The sequence below is a fragment of the Anopheles coluzzii genome, chromosome 2 (assembly GCF_943734685.1).
Source record: "Anopheles coluzzii chromosome 2, AcolN3, whole genome shotgun sequence".
NCBI lineage: Eukaryota > Metazoa > Arthropoda > Insecta > Diptera > Culicidae > Anopheles > Anopheles coluzzii.
The window spans coordinates 109226123-109247235 of record NC_064670.1 but is presented as its reverse complement, the minus strand read 5'-3'; the positions used below and the strand labels follow the sequence as shown (position 1 = coordinate 109247235).

Genomic DNA, 21113 nt, shown 5'->3' with positions numbered 1-21113 from the left:
ATAATTGTGGGAAAACGCTGACGAATGTTTGCAATTCTTGGGACCTTCCTGGGATTCACAGGGTGAAATGGCCGGCGTTCGGTTTTCGCGCAGCAGGAGAAACGGCCAGACGAAATGGCCGCTCACGGATGCAACTGTTGCCGCACTGTTGATGAATGAAATCGTCCTCTTTGGCCCGTCCGCGAGATGATAAAATATATTGGCAAGCTACTGGAGGAGGGGGAGGGGGAATACTATCCACCTGCATTCCACCCAAGCTAATGGTTACGGTTGGTGGTTGGTGGTGGAGGATGATGATGATCAAATATTTAAGCATCCGGACGGAGCGGAAAGCTTCAGCGGTTTCTTCTGTTCCGCGACGAAACTGGCCGATGTTTAATCGATTTCAACTTTCTCTGGCTCTGGCTCTGGTGGTGCTGAGTTTCGGTCAAAACAAAATGCTGCTATCTGTCGGAGCTGCTGTTGTTTTCGATAGATCTGTTTCACTGTCGCCAGTTGCTAGCTTTGCTATTACTCATCGTTACTTCTCTTTTTTTTGAAAGAAAGATTGGACTACATGATCACTAATCGGTTTGGTATAATTACTGTCATTAAATATAATTTCAAACCAGCTTTATTTTGTATCTTTTAACTTAGAGTTAACATGTAAGATTCGTATCCACTTGCTACGAAGACAAGACATATATATTATTGTTTAATCCATTAGATAGCATTTTTGAAAATCACTCAAAAGTAACTGATAATTCGAAAGTATCCAAGTAGTTGTTATGTAACAACATTTTGTATCACGAATTGCATACTTTCAGGAATATACACCCAAATTCATTTCAATATTTACCTTTATAATGATATTTTGTTTCACGAATTGCATACTTTTAGGGGTAATATTCAAACATGCTTTCAATTGCATTTCAAACATGGCTGTAATTTTCATGATTATATTTTGTATCACAAATTGCATACTTTTGGGAGTTAAATAACAAAAATCCAAATCTACTGTAAGATTTAGTTAGATTTCCCAAATTAGGTGTTACTTTTCATTTTGTTGTTGTTTAACAGATGCTCGTGCCGATGTTACATGAACTGTAACTTGCCTGTGCTGCTTCGACTGCAGTAATCTATTTTACGAGCACTGGTTAAAACTGCATTTAAAACACAATATTTAACAGGCAACAGCGAGAAGCCGTTGCTATCCTTAGGAGGTAAAACCCTCTCATTTGCATCGTTTACCTTTCGTGTGACGTACATAACAAATCTAAACAAAAAGAGACTTCAGTGGAAAGTTCCCTCTCATTACGGTTACGTTCGCCTCGTAGTAGCATCAAAAAACAAATCAGCATCCCAGCCGCACCGCGTCTTATCCATTCAGCTAAGATAAGCTGTGCCTTGTCAAGCATATCATCTTTAGCAGATGCGCCGTTGGAACGAGCCATGGAAAACCGTTTCGCTGAAAAAGCGGGTTAAGGATGCATTCGCCAGCACCACCACACACCACCACCACGACGACGCATAGCCAACAGCCAACAACAGCAGCAAGATCTTATCCGAAACCGAACTGTCGGGCACTCTCTCGGACCACTTAGTAGCCGAAGCCAAGGCGCGGACGCCTTTGATTGGATCAACCTGTGTCTGGGCGGGGTGAGTTTTACCGGCTGATGATAGTCTTCTTGAATGTGGTTCAGTTGCTGGAGTGGGGAAAGGGACGGAGCTAATACTAGATGGGGAATTTTCTCCACTTTTCTACTGCCCACACGAAGGCCAAGATGTGTGGGGTCCGAGGGGAGGGGGACGGCACGGAATGGCTTTTTAGTTGTACTTCGATTAGGTATGATTATGAAAGCGGACCGTTTTGTCGTGGTGAGATGTTTTCTTCTTCATCTTCTGTTGTTCGGGCCGATCCTCGCGCAAATGGGATGGAGCGGAACTGGCCGAAATCAAAAGGCGGAAAATCGATATTGGATAGGTGCTTTTAGTTGTTGGGAGAGGTTGCGGGTTTGATCAGCTATCGGTGGCGGGCAGGAATTCCGATCAATGTAATTCGGATTGGAACGTCGAGCGTGGGGGGGGGGGGGACGTTTGCGGTTTGCGTGCTAAGGTCGATCGTGAAAAATGTATTCAAAATTTACCTTCTAATAAGGGTCGTTTGAAGATTGAAATGCAATGCGATGCGAAGTTAAACGGAGGAGATAACGAATGCTTTTACATAATTTGATTTATGTAATTCGCTTTAAAATATTCCTTTGCTTAGAACGTTTTTGTGCAAATCGAACATGTAACAGAATGTCTGCTGGTTACAGACAATCCTTAAATGTTAAAATATTGTAATTATTACCACATGTTGCAATGTAAAACAAACGGTTAACATTCCCTCATTTTATTCAACTCATTATTACATATTCAACATTATTATGTTAAACAAACTAATTTGTAGCCGTCATTAATGTTCATCACCTATTACAAAACCTGCCGCTTTGAAGCGTGAAACTCATCATCTTTCAATTTTCCCATCGTTAGGCATATAATATTTCCTGCGACCTTACCGCCTGGCAAAAGGGTGGCGTTAATCATGCTTGCTCACTTGCATAACCGACAAAGCCAAAGTCTGCTGCCCGCTGCCGCTAACGATCATCCCCAACTACCCCCCATTAGCCTGCTAGATATACATCCTGGATCGGGTCGTCATGCTTACCGAAACGTGAGGTGGTAAGTAATATATTGAATTAGAAGTGTCGATGCGACCGCCACCAGTTTTACGGACTAATAGTAGCCCTCGGCGAAGCGTATAATGCAATGATTTTAAAATAATCATGTTCAAACGGCGGCACAAAGACAACGCTTCATTAAATTGGGTGGATCTTGTGGGTGGATAAAAAACCGAGAGGTGGCACCTTTTGGAGGTGCGGTATATGATTGGAACTGCACAAACCAGTAGCAGCACTGTCCAAGGTACGCTGACTTTCTTCGCCATTGGGCACATAATGAGAAATATCACATACGTTAAACAGTTTTCAAATATAAAACCTGTTAAATTTGAGTCTGGTATTAAATTGTACTTTAAATTAAAGTACTATATTTGGTCTAAAAAAATCTCCTAAAAATATGTGTCGTTGAGCATGCGGACCTCTCTTTCCCATCGGCACATTTTTAAACAACAGTTTAAATTTGTACCAATCTTTAATGCAACCCCCTGGCGTTTACATTTTGTGCACCGAAATCAGATTAAAAGCGGTCCTTTCCGACTGGCTGTCATCAATGTTGATGTGCGCTCTTGCTTTTCCCTTCCGAGTTCATGCCCTTATAAATAATTCAGCAGCCGCTCGCCCGGAAGGAAGGCTTGTTTTTCGCCATGTTCCACCCACCGACTGTGGACACCTTTGGACACAGGCGCGTATGTTTTAATTTTCGCACACGTCAGTTGGGCCAGCTCGTTGCGCTTATCGTTTTGCTTTGATCTTTGCGACTGATTGACTTGTCTGTGTTTTTTTTTACTGATTTTTTTGGCGAGGTTTAAAGAGGACTCGCTTGTTAGGTAAGCAGCGTTTTATTGTTGCATTGCGCAATTTGGTGTGCAGTCTAGTTAACAAAGATTGAAGATAATGTCTAATTTCGATTTTCAGATCATTCCCCCAGCTAGCCTCATGGAAATTTTCCTTAACTAGAGAATAACGTACACAAAAGTACCTCTTTTTGCAAGCGTGTCGATCACACCCGGACAAAGGTGAGCTCGGGTTGAATGAAATGTTTAATTGAACTGCTTTGTTTGGTTCTTGATTGAAGGCGCTGGTTCGATAATGCATTATAGCGCACGTTAACTGGACCGTTACATTGGGGCAGCAAACAACAAACAAAAAAAGAAGGCAAGAAAAGCTCTAACGTACAGGAAATAGAAAATAATTTGGCACTCGTTAACACAGAGGGCTCATAAAACTAAGTCACCGACCGGCGTCACTGCTTGGCAAAATGACCAAAATGTGGAGGAAGCTCTTTTTTTGTTGTTGAGGGACATAAAACCCCTGGATGGTGAAAACCTAGAGAGAAAGGTAATGTGTACGTGTGTGCTTTTGCTAGGGTGCGGCCGGCCGGCCGGCTTTATATTTCCGATCCGCGTGTTACCGAACACCGCGAGATCGAGCGATTGTGTGCGGATTCCTTTTTGTTCCAATACCGAAAGCACACCACGCACCTCTATGAAGTTGATTAACGGCATCAATGAAAGGAAAAGTGGTGTTTGCTGCTGCCTAGGCTTTGAAATGCGAGTTGGAAAAAAGCTATTCTATGCAGGGGATTTGTTTAGAGTGGAAAAAGAGGAAATAAATTGTGGAAATGCGAACAAAACTAAGCAGGATGAAGGAGAACAAGACAAGTGAACAAAAAATTTGAAGGAAGGAAATGTTCAGAGGGAGTGCTCATTGACATTTTTGTCAATTAGAAATGCATTCGAAAAGGAAAACCTCAAATCTCACCTATTGCATCAAATTTTGTCTTTTTTGCAAAGTAAAACACAAATCAAAAGTGGTTTTGTTATGACACCCCATTCGGATCAAATTAAAGATACATTCTTTTTAAAAAACAAACAAGTACAACAGCCGAAGTCAGCTAAAAGTAAATTGATTTAATATTAAACACGATGTGCGATGAATGATAAAAGTCAACAGATAAGTTTATAGCTCTATCACGCTTTGTTTTTTTTTCGCAACCAATTTCTTTGCCGTGGCTTAACGTCTCAATATAATGAAAAGAATAATTTAAAGTTGATATGTTTTTTCTCCCATTTCTGTTCGTTTTTATTGCAATTCCGCTGCTACTTTACCCAAACGTACGCATCAGTTTCATTTGGAAAATGAAGTTGTTTTTAAAATTCATCCGTAACGGAGGTGATGGTGAGCTGAGGTGAAAAAAACTGACGATCGCGAAGCAAAAACAAATTGTTTTAAGGCAGCACGGGGTTTTTTACTGCCCCTGACAGGGCAGAGCAATGCGGAGAGTAATGCTGTTACGAGAATGAGTAAGCGATGTACCGAAACCGTACGTTATACATTATTCGTCGAATGGTGGCAGATTTATGGCGTATGGCGTTCGGAAGTGTATCGTCTTCGTTCCTACGAAGCAGATGGTTTTATTTTTGGGTTTTGCACGCACGTTTGTGCATTACGTTTCCGCACGGCTCCTGCCAAATGCCACGTGCTGGAAGGTAGCATGGATCTGTCAGCAGCACGCGAAAGGCAGACGAAAAAGGCTAATCTTGCGATGAGTAATGGAACCGGCTGACGGATGTGCTTTTTGAACACTTTGACCTGTTCGACCGTCACTCTAAACTGTGTCTCTGCTGTAGTTCACATATGGTTGGTGTGATGTAATCGCCGCGATCCTGGAGATGTGACATTTATACTCTAACCGGGCCGCATCTTGCAACTGATTGATAATTATGCAAATTAGCAAACTTTGCAAACTTTGCTGTTTTTTTTTGTTAAATGTTGTAATCCTGATAGAGGAGCACAGTTTTTATCGTATGTGCAAAATCTCGTGTGTGTGTGTGTTACCATATAAAAGCTCCGATTAAAGTTTTTATGTTTTTTTTTTTGCAGAGCCTTTTGATACATTCGGCATATCCAATTCGCGCATCATGAGTATTTTTTTTTGTGCACCGAAGATTCAGGAAGGTGTGTCTGGAGGGGTTTTATTTGCAACGTTGAATGAAAAAACCCACAAATTTGCAATCGTTTCGGGTTTAGGGTAGTTTTTGTTCCCACTTTTTCCAAATCTGTTGCCGAAACCTTGAAAATGCGGAGTATCGAAACACGTTCATCTCCTGCTTTGGTTTCCGAGCATCATCGCGAAGTCATCGTTCCCATTTCGAAATCCTAGACCTCTTTTATACCCGTTTGCCTAATTCGTGGGTAGAAATGAGAGGTTTGCCGTTTGTTAACTATTTCACCGCGGTTTTTTTTTCTTGCGAATTTTCTATATTTATCTTAGTTAGCAGATGTGTCGCAAACGTGTGTTACTAAAATGGCGAAATAAATGAACGATCGTATGGAACGGTGATCCTTTCTGGAGAATGTTCATCTCTGTAGGAACATACAATCTCTCACAGGGAAGGTCATCATGATGCTGATTGTAATGTCTGATTAATAAGTATGTGTTTTAAAAATTGCCTCTTTTCTCTTATGTTTACGAGTTTTTGTTAAACATTAAAAAATTCTTCATTCTAACATAGGGGCCCTTTCCGTTTTAAGTTCTTAGGCTGAAATTTCAGCCTGTCAGCTGTTTGCATTGTAAATCAGATTTCGAGCAGCTATCTAAGTCGGTATAATGTACAGGTGGTCTTATCCCAAGGTGTATGAATTTAGAAGGCTGATTTTTATCGCTTCTGCTTCTGAATAAAGATTTTAAGAGTGTTATGTGTATTTGTCCACGTTTCCTTCAGAAAGCCTGTTTGAGCAAAAGTTTTCACCCATCCTGACAAAAAGTGATGTTCAAATTTGGTTATAGAAAACCACCTGGACTACATACATTTTGATTCTGAATTCCATCACCAGATCTCTTTAATGCACCTTGGGATAAATGTAAATAAATAAATGTAAACAAGGTGTACACCTTGTTTTGCCATTTTTTCGAGCAGGTACTCGAATCTAATTCTAACTTTGAGGCTAGAATAATCTAGCCTGAAAATTGCAGGCTAGTTTTATGTGTGGTTTTGTATGGAGTGTTTACATGAGCCTCTTACTGTCATACTACATACAAAAAACTGACTAGAATCGTGACGGGCCCCATAGACTGTATAGACTTACATATACAACTGTATAACAACTACCAGTTGTTACATCAGTTATTATAACTACCAGGTGTTAAACTATTATATTTATACATTTATTATCATTGTTTGTGACTAATTAATGTGATTTAACAAGTCCTTGTTTGTTTGGTTTATACTTGAAGTGTGGTTTTATGATCGTCTGACTACTGTAACAACTGATTGATTAGCGCATATATAGTATCTTGAATCGTTGAATTGGATATAAATACATTAGTTATAGCTAGGATAAGTGCATTAGCTCTTGTTTTCAGATTTCGTTTCGACTTGAAAAGTTTAAAGATTTTGCTGTTGGCGCTATTTTTGAACTGCAAGAATAAAACTTTTGTGTAATCCTTGTAGATGTCTTCGATCGTCAAAGATATCTACAAGGTTTAACTAAACTTAAGTTGCTATTTTTAAAACACTATAAACTAAGAGATGTGATAATAGTCATAAAAAAGAAGCTCAATCAAGATTGGAATCCATTCTGCTTCCACTGTATCGTGTCAAAAGGTCATCCTGGTGACACTGAAGAAACCATCATTCCAAATGGAGTCATGCACTACTATCACTTCATTGCCTATCGTCGCCCTGTCACTGTCATCGAGTAAGTTGTTCGTAGAAGATTACACATGCTTTCGGAATTGGCTTTCCGATTAGCGTTTGCACAATCTCTCGTGCGAAAACGTTTTCAAAAAGCAGTTCAGCTTACCCAAAATCAGGCTACTTCAGTGTCATTCCGGCAGTTAACGCGTACCATTCACCTCAAAAGGACACGGCGCTCGGCAAGAGTTCGTGCACCGTGTGCCATTCTTCTTTTGTCTGACCACACATCGGATGCTCACTGAATGCTTGAAGCAATGCGGTGTGGTGAAATCACGTGTTAAACCCTAAAATCGTCATAAATAAGCCGCGTAATAACCCGATCGCAATCTGGTCTCGCACACACACACACACAAACATTGCCGAAGAAAAGGGCCACTAATTTTTTTGGGTGGTTTTGCCATGGGGCCGCGGGGAAATGAATTGCTATATGCAAATCATCTGCCATCTCGCCATGCCCGGGTATGATGCCACGCTGCTGGAAAAAGCATCCATTTTCTAAGTGACCGAAACCCTTCGGCCGGGCCGTTTATTTGCTTGCTTCAACCTATAAATTAGAGCGCAGGCAGCGCTGCGCAAGACGTTTAATTCAATTAAAATCTCTAACGCACTTGGCAGACGAGCATACAATCCTTTTTCCCTCTTGGCTGGTGGCCGGCCGTGCAGTTGAAGATCTTTCGCACGCACCTACTCACGCACCTGGTGGCCTTGGGGGCTCCTCACCGTATACCGTGCTTCACCACCGTTTGGACCGGAAATGGGGTTTCGAGAGAGCAAAAAGCAAAAAAAAAAGCAAAACAAAAACGATGCTACCTTTCCACTTTAGGCAAACTAATTCGCCTCAAACAGCCATCGAGTGAACAACGAGCGAATGAGCGAGCATTTAAAATAATGTAAGCTCTTCTTCCAGGGTTGTGCGGTAGCGCCAACCGGTCGGAATATTGTTTTGTTTCTTCACCCGGCGATGTTTACCGGGGGGGTTTTGCGTTGCTATTTCTGTTGCCATCTTGCCAAGCAGGCCTGCACAAGATCGCTGCTATGTGCGGCATAACTAATTGGTTTCAAATTTTGGCAGCAATAAGGTTGACGGTTGTACCTTACCAGCGGTGGTTCAGAAGCGAAAGGTGAATGTGGCGAATGATACACACGCCAGGATGGTTTTCATGGAGCCGCGAGTGTAGGTTTCTAGCCTAACCTTGTTAGGTACTGTGGTGTGCCTTTACCGACAAGGATCCAATTTTCCATTCGTTCTAAGCAAAAGTTTAAGGTTTTCTACTGCCCTTGCATTCGCCCGGGTCGATTGTAGGGTGTACTTTAATGCAAAGTTTAATTAAATAATTCTATTGGTATGTTTGGGTAGTGCAAATTGGAAAGGTCTTGTTTTGCTAATTCACTTGCTGGCTATTGAAGTAATGTCAACAGTATAAACTGTATACTGTAATTGTAAGGATTCTATGTTATTGTAAGGAAATTCTTTCTAGAAGGAGGTGTAATTAGTTTAAAATCAAATGATTATGCATTGGTGAAATTGTTAAATTCAATTTTTGGTTTTCTTTTACTTTTTACCTTTTTTCTGTATTGTTTTTTGCAAAAGTATACCTAACTCTAACTTAACTCGTATGGTTTTACATCAAATTTTCATCAAATAGAAGCATTTATCGTATTTTTTTTTAATTTGTTTCTTAAAAACCAAAACTTTGAGCTTTTGCTACATTGAAAGCCGTTTAATTGCAATGTGCATCTTGTTGACCCCTGTAAACAAAAAAAGAGTTTCATCCTGTAGCTGCAATTTACACCACAACGACAAAAAATCGTGGCAATATTTCATTGCCAACCTTTATGGTTTTTTTCTCTCTCTCTCTCTTGCCACTCATGGTAAGTGTAGGTCATGGCGAATCGGCCCACCGGCAACATATCAACGGAATCGGCAGCGAATAAGTAATTCGCAAAGACATCGCTTACTCCACCACTCCTTTCTCGATCCTCCCTCTGTATCGCCCTCCCTCCCAACATGAATCCTTCTCACTTACCGCGGCTCTTAACGGGTTTCCCTTTCGGCAGCAAAATTGAAGAGTTTCTTGCACCCCTGCTTGGAGAGGTCAAAGCAATTAACGTTATTTTTGGGTCCGGTTTTTGGTTGTTGCTGTGAGTGCCTTCTCTCTTTTAACATGAGCAACAAAAAAACTCGGAAAAACAACAAAATTTGCAGAGTGCATGATGCAGTACCGTCGCCCGGGGGCACAAGTGCATCTGGCTCCGCTGATCGATCGGTGCCGCGGTCACCGATACTGTGCGTAGTCCTGCTGTGTGTGTCTACTTTGTTTTCACCGTGAAATCATTCCAGGGAAGTCCCATAAAAGGGGCGTCTTTTCCGCCTTGCTTGATTGACGCGGCCATTGAATTCGGTTGGCAGTTTTGAATAACCAAATAAATGCTTTATGATGCATCCGCAGTGCTGTCTCGCTGTTGTTGTTGTTGGGCAAGTAAGAAAGGATTACTTTTACAAATGCGAAAACAAATGCCGTGGGAAGGTAGTGAGAAGGGCGTACTGGCGGCAGACGGCACCAACGATGTGCACCGTGTCAGGTGAAGATTCGCGCACTGCGGTGACGCGCATTCCTCGAATGCTTTCGATGAAAGTGCATTAACGCGGACAGCCGAAAGGAAACACCGTACCGCGCCCTACCGCCGGTATATGGTGATGAGGCCCAGCCCAAACACGTGTTCGTGGACAATCGATTTATGGACGAAATAGATGCAGCGTACCCCGGGCCCGCGTAGGGCTGGGAATGCGGTTGGAATATTTCCGAGTGTCGCCGTGGTGTCCACTCGCGCCGTTCGCGCTTTGGGTTTTAGAGTTTTGATTCACACAACCCGTTTGTGTCCTGTTTCGATGCGTCTGTTATGCGTTCGCAGCCTGTGAGATGCATTTTAAAGCTCGTGCATCGCCGGTGCACACAGGTGTATGCAGATATTTACACAAGCATTCCGACCGAGGGGGGTGGGATGCACGCATGAAACTGCTGCAACGGGAGAAATGCCACCAGCCGACACCGAGAAAAGGGAGGTTCAGTTTGGAAAAGGTCGAAAAGATTTATATCGAATTAAATCACAATCCGCTGGGTGGGGAGAGATCAACCTGGCATGTTTGTTTATGTAATTTTATTAGCTGTCCGGTAGGGTTATGGGGGTTCGTCGCTAACGACGATTAAAATCCTATTTCTTAATTTAGCGGTAGTTTGGTAATGGATTAGCCGGTGATTTATGTGTGTATTCATGGGTGTTGCTTGATTAGGAAGCGGGTTTTTGGTGAAGGATGGCAGATACAAATTGTTATATGGAAATTGTTTTATCTCTTGCGCATCTGTTAATCTATATTTTGATTGAGGATACCTTCCGAATTGGTATCAGCAATGTGTTACTTTTTGTCTTACATTAGTGCTATTATTTTAAGTTCCTTCATTGGGAGCACCATTTTCTACTAGCTCATATTACTTCAAATCAAATCATGATGATGAAAACTAAGTCTCACCTCTTACCCTAACACAGGGTTGAGAAGGACGGAAGTATTTCAAAGATAATATTACTCTCATAGAAATAATGAAATAAATTGTACAAGTAAGTTGTGGCATCGGAAAATCCACAGCGGAATCCACCGAGTCATACACGCACACCCAAGACGATCAACATAGTTTTATCATTATAATCCGATGAATATGAATAATCCGATGCTTAAAAGATAGTTTTAAGATGCATTAGGTGCAAAATGACGATGAAAAATATTACTTTTTTTGTAATCCAGCATGTTGAGTATCAGACGAACGTATGGATCCTGGTTATTTATGCAAGCAACTCTATGTGTAAATATAGGGGTTTCAGGGATTCTCATAGTTGTGAGATACTTCCTTGACACTTTATTTTGAGAAATGAACTTTATATGATAGGATTTGGACACTATGGCACCTTTTTAGACAAATCGAATAGGAATCTTCAATGGGTCTGTCCAAAAAGGGTGCCATGGAGCCCAATTCCCATCATATAAAGTTTACTTTCCATAGGAGTCAAGGTAGTGTCTCACATATACAAGAACCCCTGAAATCCCGATTTAATGTGTCAACCAGGATCCGTTCGGTTTACGTTACATTGCGTCCTTTACAGGGGTGTGTACATTCATGATACTTTTAGCACGTTTTATGAACTCTGTGTAATTTTAGGAGATAAGTTCATGCCATGTATATAATTTGACAGATTATGACATAAAGATTAGTGTTGGGTAAATCTGATTCAGATTCATGAATCGGAATGAATATTTGAAATGATTCAATGAATCTAAATTTCGATTAGAAAGATTTGTGAATCTCGAAAGATTTATGAATCTCTAAAGATTCATGAATCTCTGAAGATTTATGAATCTCAAAAGATTCATCAATCTCAAAAGATTCATGAATCTCAAAAGATTCATGAATCTCAAAATTTTCATAGAGCTTGAGCTTTTTTTTTGTTATTCTTCTTCTTGGCGTAACAACCTACGTGATCATGTCAGTCGATCATGGATCTTTAGAGATTCATGAATCTATGGAAATTCATGAATCTTTAGAGATTCATGAATCTGTGAAGATTCGACTCGAGATTCGAATGACTCATCACTGAAGATTCATATGAATGAATCTGAACGAAAGATTCATCAAACCCAACACTAATAAAGATACAAGGTATATACCTCTGTAAGGACTTCCAGAAGGACGAATCTCAATGGTTACGAGTGTTTTACACATTTATAATCAGTGGGGAGTAACAGTATGGATAGGAGATTGCATTAGCTACATCTAGGTCACAAAAACAACAACATTAGCAGGATATTAACAAGCTAAATCTGTTTACTCCACAAAGCTCAGCGTTAATAGAACCATTCCATTTGCATAAAGTCAAATAGGGGAAAAAACAAGCTTTTGCACTTCATTTCATTTCGTGGTACGATTGGAGATTGCAGATTGCTTATGCCATGTTTTGCATGTCACTGCGGCCTGTGTTTTAAAGCCAAATTGCTCCGCACAAATTGAACTCTCGTTACGATTATGATCAAAGTGAACAAATTTATCGAGTGTTGTTCAATAACAACAAACAACAACAGGTGTTGAAATTTACTATTACAATTCGTTCAGGCAGCGTGCGCGGCCAAAAATGATGAATTCCTGCGCTCCAAGAACGGTCGTCCGTTCACTCGCGTTCGCTGGCAAACTTGGGCGCATGGTGGTAACATTCTGCTTCCAGCTTCTTGCCGTTGAGTGGTTGCTTCTACACCTGTTTCACCTGATGCTCGGTCCCTTCACTTATCGGGTGATGGTGCAAAGATGGCTGACATTGGCGGTGTAAGGTGGCAAAAAAGATTACAACATGTACTGCGGCACCCGGGGTACGATCTGGCAATCCGATTATTAAACGGTCGATGCAATTTGAGAGCATCGCTGTGCACATACACACCGCGGTGTGTGTGTGATTTGGTCAACTGCTGGTGGCCACAACTGTGCAAACGAACGATCGAAGAAAAACGAATCAGCTCACTCGAACACCTCCAACCAGCAAACCCTCTTCAACCGTCTGTACCATCTTCCTGTTTGTTGACTTTCCGCCTGCAATGTGAATTGATGCATCCCCGAATGCACCGAAAAATTGCATCACAGCGGAGTGTAAAATGCAGCGTGCCCTCGCCGATGCAACATGCTGCACGGCGGCTATGCAATTGTGCGCACACGGTGACGATGGTCGGTGCGAGAGAGTTGAATTGATGCAATGCAATGGCGGTTGTGCTCTCAATGTTTGGCGCGGTCGCCTTTTTGCCCGGCCAGCGCGTATGCGTGTATTGTTTTCCTTTTATCATGCACTCGAATGTGAACGTGAAATTTTGCCGCTGTCTCGAAATTGCCACACCGGGGTAGTTTCTGCACCTCCGCCTGTGTGTCGTGCCGCGGTGACCGCGGACGGGTGGGTGGTCGCTGACGCTGAAGGTCTTAAATAAAACATCATGTACACCGGCGAACACGATGTCGCTTGTTGATGGCAGAGCAGCCCACACGCCATGCTAATCCGTTGTGTTGTGTTTCGTTTTTTTTGTGCGCCTCCTTCTTTTCCCCGCACCGCGAGGTTCGTGAGAGTTCCACAATCGGAATGCACTTCAGATCTAGTTCTCGGAGGTTTGCCATTTCTGGGGTCAAGAGGTGAAAAGCCTTAGCCTTAGCCCGAGCAAACAAAGAAAATTGGAAAGGTGGAAAAAGGCAGGTCACTCGGTTAAAGGACGTTACTTAACCTCACTTATCGTATGTGCATACACTAGTGCACATTGGTGGTGAGCTGGAGGATGGGCATGGTGGGTGGGATGGAAAAAAGTGAAGGAAAAAGTGTCACACGGGTAAGGAGGGCGCGTGAGAATTTGCGGCATAATGGGTCCGTGGATGAGGGAAACTTTAGTGACCCGCCGCACGTGTTGAAAGCAGGTTAGATAATGTCATCTTGACAGGGAAGTGTGTATGTATATGTAATTGAATTACACCACAGGCAATGGACCGGGGGCACGAGGAGGCTAATAGTAGTCCATTTGGTCCAATCTAATCTCTATCTAATTGTGCTTCTTTTTTTTTGTTCTCCCTGTGATAATTGAAGTTAATAATACACTTATGACATGGTGTTGCTCTTCTTGCTTTTTCTTAGCAGCATAGCAGCTTTTTTACACCATACTGTTGCGATGTGATTAAAATCAATGATTGTGTTTGATAATGGTTTCAGTTTAATTTGAACGCTGCTTTGTTTCTTATGTATTAAATTTATTTAAATTACGACATTTGATTGTAAATAAAAGTTGGTCAATTTATTATAGAGTGAATTAATATTCTTGTGCAAAATCGTAATGTTAATTTAATAAAAAAAATCATTGATATGTTTTATGTTAAGTTTATGTTTAGTGATATGAACAGCTTTTTTGGGTACATTGTTTAGCCTATACTTCAAAACTATTCATATTCTTTGATTTTGTTATATCTGATATTTTTCTAAATTTCTTTTAAAACGTGTTTTCCAAATGTTAGCTTTCTCTTCATCAATTTTGTTTCTTTTAATTTCAAACACTCGTATTGTTTTACTATTAGATAAACTTGTTCTTTGCTTTATCTTCCTCGTACTGTATTTCTATTAGATTAGTTCCTCGTATTGTTTTTCTATTAGATAAATTTGTTCTTTGCTTTATCTTATATGATACTTGAATTTATCTACACATCACGGTAATTAAATGAATAATTTTTTTAATTCTAATAGCTTTATGAATCATTAAATTATATTAAGCCATTTAAAACATTTCCTTTGTACGCTTAAATCATAGAATGTTTCATGTTCACTGCAAAACAGCTTCCGAGATTCATTCAGGGGAATTCATTTCACGTGAATGCTATTGCTGCTGCACTTCCACCAAACCGTTCCGAAGATGACCTTCAACGATATCTCCATAAGTGGTAAGTGCGGCCAAATCGGTAGTCACCACCCCCACCCCCATTTCCCCAACTCCAAAACGGCACCCCAAAACTTCAGTTTGTTCAATCCGTTCGTTACCGTTCGCCCGACCTTCGCCCGACGCTGCTGCTCGATTTGGTGCGTTGTGGCCCCAATTTCGGCTAATGATCCGGGGCGGTTTGGTGTCTTCGTTCGCGCGTGCAATGGCAGTGAGTTTGTTTTGCTCTTTTTGACACTTTTAATGTCACTGGGTTAGGAGGATCTTCCTCCAATCTGCGACTTTCGAGAACGCGTGCGTGCCGTGTGTTGCAAACGAGACCGCCAAGCCCCGGTCCGTTTTCTGTTCACACATCTTCTCGCTGTCACAGTGCCGTGGGTTGGTTCATTTGGGCAGTGCATCTATTCAATTGCTTTCGGTGTTGACTTTTTTTTTGCGCACCGGGATCACATTAAGCCGTGAAAAATGAGACAAAATTGAGGATGTGAGTGCGACCCCGATCGAGGAGGGAAGCGAAGTAGGGGTAACAGATCGACGCAACTTTGTATCTGTTTAACATTTCTCCTTTCTGGTTTTTTTTTGTTTGTCCACTTTGCTTACAATTGATTGCGCTCTGAAGGGGGGGAAGCAACCAACAAAGCCGTTGCCGTTAAATTCCACGGCCAAACGCACAGAAGGACAATGTGGTTTGTTATGCAGATGAGCGTCATTTGTCGCGCTAAAGTGTCAGCGGCATTTTAGGTTAAGAATTTGGCGAACAAATCGTGCCGCGGGTTGCAAATGACGTGTGAAAGACTGGAACTGGTCAACTATACGAGCCTGTAGCATGTATTTCATGGTGTTTTTTTGCTTCTCTCTACTGTTTGAAAAGAGCAGAGCTGCTTTCGCATTAACATGAAGAAAATCAAATTAAGATATTTTGTAACACCGTATTACTCGCTCATTGCCTGTCCAATGTTTAGCAGTCCGAATTGAACTGAAATTGATCTGCACACCACAAAAACAACGTAATGTAATTATGTTGCTGCATGCTCACACCACCACAGCAGCAGCCAGAGAAACGAGTGCGCTGCAAAACCTGCCGCAGCTTCTTGCGAGTGTGCAATGGGTCGGAGGAATAATTTTCGCTTTCAGTGCAAGGTTAGGGTAAAGTGCGGCCCGAGCACGCTCGGCAAGGCCATGCAATGCGGAAAAACTGAAGAAAAAGCACATCTCATTCGAGTGTGTGTGCGTGCGCGAGCCACAAACGTTGAAGTGTGCAGAGGAAGTGCACAGACAGGTTGTTTGGTTAGGAATGATGCCGTGACCAGGATTATGTTCAGCATCACTAGTAGACACGATCAAACTGGAGCTTTAACAGTGGTGGAAAAGTTCGGGATTGGATTGCATTGTGTAACGAATCAATTCAAATTTTTGGTTGTATTTTATACCCAAAGTTGATTGATCTTTTCGGCTGATGATCAGTGATCTTACTAGCTAATGATTTGATAGCGGTCAAAATGACACTGTGCCTGTTTGGGGCATACACGCTTTGAAAGCAGAAATATAACTCTTAATGGGACTCTCTTAATTTTATGGTCGCTAAATGTCATAGCAAGACAAAAGACGCTACTCAATCCGTCACCATCGCGCGTTCGTTAAGTATCTTAGTAAATCATGCCGCAAAACGATTCCCTCTTGCGATGGGTGGAAGCGAATCGATAAATCTTCACTATTCATCCAAAAACAAACCATCGCCTGCTGTTGGCGCATTCTACTGCAACGTCGTGCCTCAGCTGGTGCTATATTTCAAATGCAAATCAGGCGGCATACGCACCGACCGGCACGGCAAGCGGGATCTTATCAACCTTATCCAACGCGATGCTACGGTGACGCGTGGTACCGCGGCTCGATGTGGGTTATGGATTTCGAAATAAATCAAACAAGTTCTCTGTGTCCAGCTCCAGGGAGGAAAGAACCTGCTCCCTGTGAACCTGTGGCCAGTACCCGTGCGCACACCAGCGGACTGCGTGTGTTGGTGTGACGCTGTTATGGACGATCCCACGGAACCTGGGGATGGGTGATAGTGTGACTTATTAGCATAAAAAGCAGGTCACAGCACCGATCATCCTCCAGCGCCCGAGCTCCTCGTACAGGTTATGTAGAGGTTTGACATTTTTTGGTGCCCGTTTTCCTTTTTGTGTTGCTTTATCGAACGCGCCCGAAACGGGTTACCGTGGCGGATGTCGCGTATGAATTTTCAAGCGATTTCGTAGAAAGCGCGAGTGTGTCGAAATGAAATCGAAATCGTCCTCCGCTTCTTCTGGATGAGCCCGAGCGCATCATTGTGAGTGTTTTTTTTTAATATTTCATCTCTTTCTTGGAGCGTTTGAATTTAGTGCAGCAGATGGAACCGTACGCTTGTGCTTTGAAGAAGTCGCTTTTCGTTCGATGAACTTCGATTTTTGGGGTGGCGAATAAAGATTGCAAAAGGTTGCAAAACTAGCACCGAGCTAATGTGGCACACGGCAGGATGTCGTTGAACTTTGTCGCTCGGGTTTCTAGTATTAGAAAGACCGCAACAGCAGTTGGCGCGCTTCGCTTGACATTATTAGCTCTAGCGGTGGTACGAAAATGGTAAAAACATAAATTTAGTTTCGGTGTCCATTAGGTTGCTTTGCCCAAGGTTGTTTAAATGAGATCATGCGCTGCTGGGAATTGGTGACATCGCAATCGCAGGAGTTCTCGGTGAAAAGTTCATCGAGCATCATCGTTGTCGTGGTGGGCTCCAATTGGATGAGCTCCAAATGATTCGCATTGGATTTTACACTCTTTCAGTAAAAAAAAGCGTTCAAAAGATGTACTCTGGATTATGGTCGTTGCTTTCTCGGAAAGGAAAGCGCTTGCTGATGCTACACCCGGTAGGAAGAAAGCTCCCCCGGGAGGGTGGAAGGTTAAAGGTCAGAGCCCATCAATGTCCGATCGTGACGAGCAAGGTGACGTTGGCTTACGTCGAGCAAATACCGATCGGATGAGGTGAACAATCTTTTTCATCGCAACGGGTCGAACGATGCGAGGGTGTGTTGCAGCAATGGCAAAGGGGTAGTTGTGTAGAAAGGACACATAATGTCGGGGGAGTGTAAGGGTCGTCAGCGGTCATCGAGAAGAAAGTTTTTGCCAACTGGAGAAGCACGGGACCAGAAATGGACTGTAAACTGTAGTGTCGGAAAGCTTCTTTGTCGTAGTTTTTGTTAGCTCAATGTGAAAAAAGGCTTGAGTCGAATGAGTTGCATCTTTGACAAAAATGCTGATGATAATAATCAAACGCGCTTGCTATTAGACCACCTTAAGCAACACTAATGAGGGTGACATTAAGTTTAATAGATCTAGACGCCAAGACATTAGCGCGGTACGCATTTCTACACCAAAACCTAAACGTTTTGTTGGCAAGGCCGGCGGCACCACCCAGCTGCAGTATTGCGCATACTCTAATTTGCGTATTATGATGCGCTCTCGTTTATGACACGAAAACAGTAGCGCGGCCCGACATTGATGAAATAGCATTTTTTTTATTGGTTTTCACACATCAAAGGTACGGTTGGCGAGCGAATCACTGAGAAGAGAAGATCCATTTGGGTGGCGGCTCTTTGTGTTTTACGGTGACGTATTTGACATTTCGCCTTGCCTTGGTGCTCAATTTGCAACAGTTTTATGATCATTGTTTGAAGAAGCGCGCATCATTTGTGCGGTGGAGCGTATCATAGAAGGTTGTGAGTGGTCTAAATGAATTTGATTTGATTAGCAATCTTTAGGAGAGCGAAAGCGATCGATGGTGAACTATTTTCAAGCTGCCAGCTCCAATCCAGTTTGAATGCGTTAATGGTTGAGATTGAATGTATTAATGATTATTGGATTATGATTAGATTGCGTTTGTATAAACCTATCAAAGCATTCAAGTATAACGGTGACGTCATTGGTTGCTTCGTATAGCTTAGTCTAAAACAAATCTTCACACTGCTTTTTTACTCTCAGAACTACATTTTTCTTCCCAAAAAAAAAAAAAATTATATTCTTGTATAGTATCGTCTGGCAAAACAATTTGTATGTAAAAGGCTTAGAATCTGCAACTAATAACCATTACTCTCCAGTGTAAACTACTCTTCAGATCTGGGCGAAACATGCCATTTTGGAATCAGCTGATGCTAAGTTGTCATGCCCAGCAATTGAAGAATGCTCTAGGAGCGACAAAGACTTTCAAACTTTACATCAGAATGTTCAGTTTAGCGATTTTTTTTAATGTTAATTTAATTAATTTAATGTTAGTTAATAATAGAAATAAAGCTATTCAATATATTTCTATTATTTTCTATTTTATGTTTTAAACTATCGCTTTAATTGATGCTGCAAGAACTTCGTTGTAGTTCTTGTTAGTTTAGTTCTATTTACATGTTAGATCTATTTAAAATGTTAGCTATATTAACAGTGTGAAGTATTTTTATGTTTTGAAACATGAACAGTCGTCAGAGCAATTTATTTTGCTGTTAATCGTGATCTTAAAGCTTAGCGTGTTTCGTTCAAATATTGGTGACCTTTTATTATGCAACGAAATGCTCTACTTATCCAGCCGGAAACTATCCCTTTTTCTTCGCCGGGACACCACTTCAACCCGACATGATCAATGATGGCACGTGGCACACGCTTCACAATGATCAATGGAACCCTGCTCGGTCGACACGATTAGGCGCTAGGAGTGGACCGATCGTCCCTTCGAGGGACAAGGCAAAGCGTGTGCGTGATGAAATTATGATCACGATGACCAGTCAGCTGTCTAGCGGTCTGGCAACACTTCGCAGCATTCATTTCCCTTTCCGTACCGTTCGCCTGCGGGATTAAATCGATCCCGAGCGCACTGGCCGACTTTGAACGAGAGCCCTTTGAACGGGCGTGTTTGATGGTGTGGTTAAATTGAAGGGTGCCACCACCCTTCGAAACGTGGGGGGGGGGGGGGGGGAATGGGTTCCACCAGGAGCGTGGTACGCAACAACTCTTTTCAGTGTCGTGTCGAGTACGTGGTGTAGTCTAACATGGTTTTCGTACCAGAAGGCTCCGGCCGAGTTGGAAATGATTAATGAAGATCAGTGAGCAAATCGAGCGCAGCTTCTTTCCACCGGAACCGCAGAGGAACCGGCGGTTCAGTTTTTACTCCGGATGGCGGCAATTGATGGCGGGCCCATCGATACGAGGGGATCGTAATGATAGAGTGTTTCCAGGGGCGTCCGGCTACACCGACTGCTGTCTTTGGGCTTCTGTGTATCGACAACACTTTAGTGTGTCGTCCCCAGTGCTTCATGCTGGGATAGTTTTTGATGGATGATGAGGCGTTGGACAATTGAAGCTGATCGTAGGTTTATCGGGCGATATTGTCGGTGAAGTGGTTCAGCGGGCGCTTTTTCACTGCTGGCTGGACGCTGTCAATTAGTTGAACACGATCGCAAACGCTATATGAATGGTGAACGTTAGTGTGTCGCGTGTCATGATATAATTTGGTTGTTTGATCATGTTTGGAAAGCTTTTGACTGTAGCTAAAGATACATTTCATTCGCCGGAATTGGAGCGAAGTGATTGGCTTTATAATGCAATTAATTGATCCAGGATCCAAGAAATTGTAAATCAGTACATCAAAAACTTGGACAGGTTCCTAACAGACAGCAGTGTTTATTTCATTAATTTACATTTTTAACGTAATATAGTTATATTCTGGAGAAAACAAACAAATATTAAATTCAAATGTTATTTCGAAAAACGAGGAAAAATGTAGCGCAAATGATGCAAATGTCACAATGTGCATGATGCATCCTGCAAAAGTCATCCCCTTTTCAACCTGCGATTAAAACTAGCCGTAGCCGTGGTTTTTCAAAACGGTGTCAAAACAAACGGACAATCTCTAATTTATCTCAGCGAACGTTTTCACATGGTATTGATATTTTTAGCTTCACACATGCTTAATGTCAGTTGTGGTGCTCCGTTTTCGCATTCATTTCCCCGCTATTCGTGCTCTATGGTGAAATAGATAAACATTTCCCAATCATTTATCGAGCTACTATCGAATGCTATCGAGTGAATTTCTTACGACAGAGTGAGAGAACAAAAAATAGGGGTAAGCTTCAGGTTCCCACTTGCCCGAATGGCGTTCATGTTCGAAGAAAGCGAAAGCTCTAGATGCTGCCGCCGCTCGAGAAG

General features: G+C 42.1%; 1 protein-coding gene across 1 annotated transcript in view; it reads right to left on the bottom strand.

Annotated features, from left to right (window-relative positions):
• Nucleotides 1-21113, bottom strand: part of LOC120953004 (uncharacterized) — a 218831-nt gene that overhangs the window by 145770 nt on the left and 51948 nt on the right. The window lies entirely within an intron of this gene.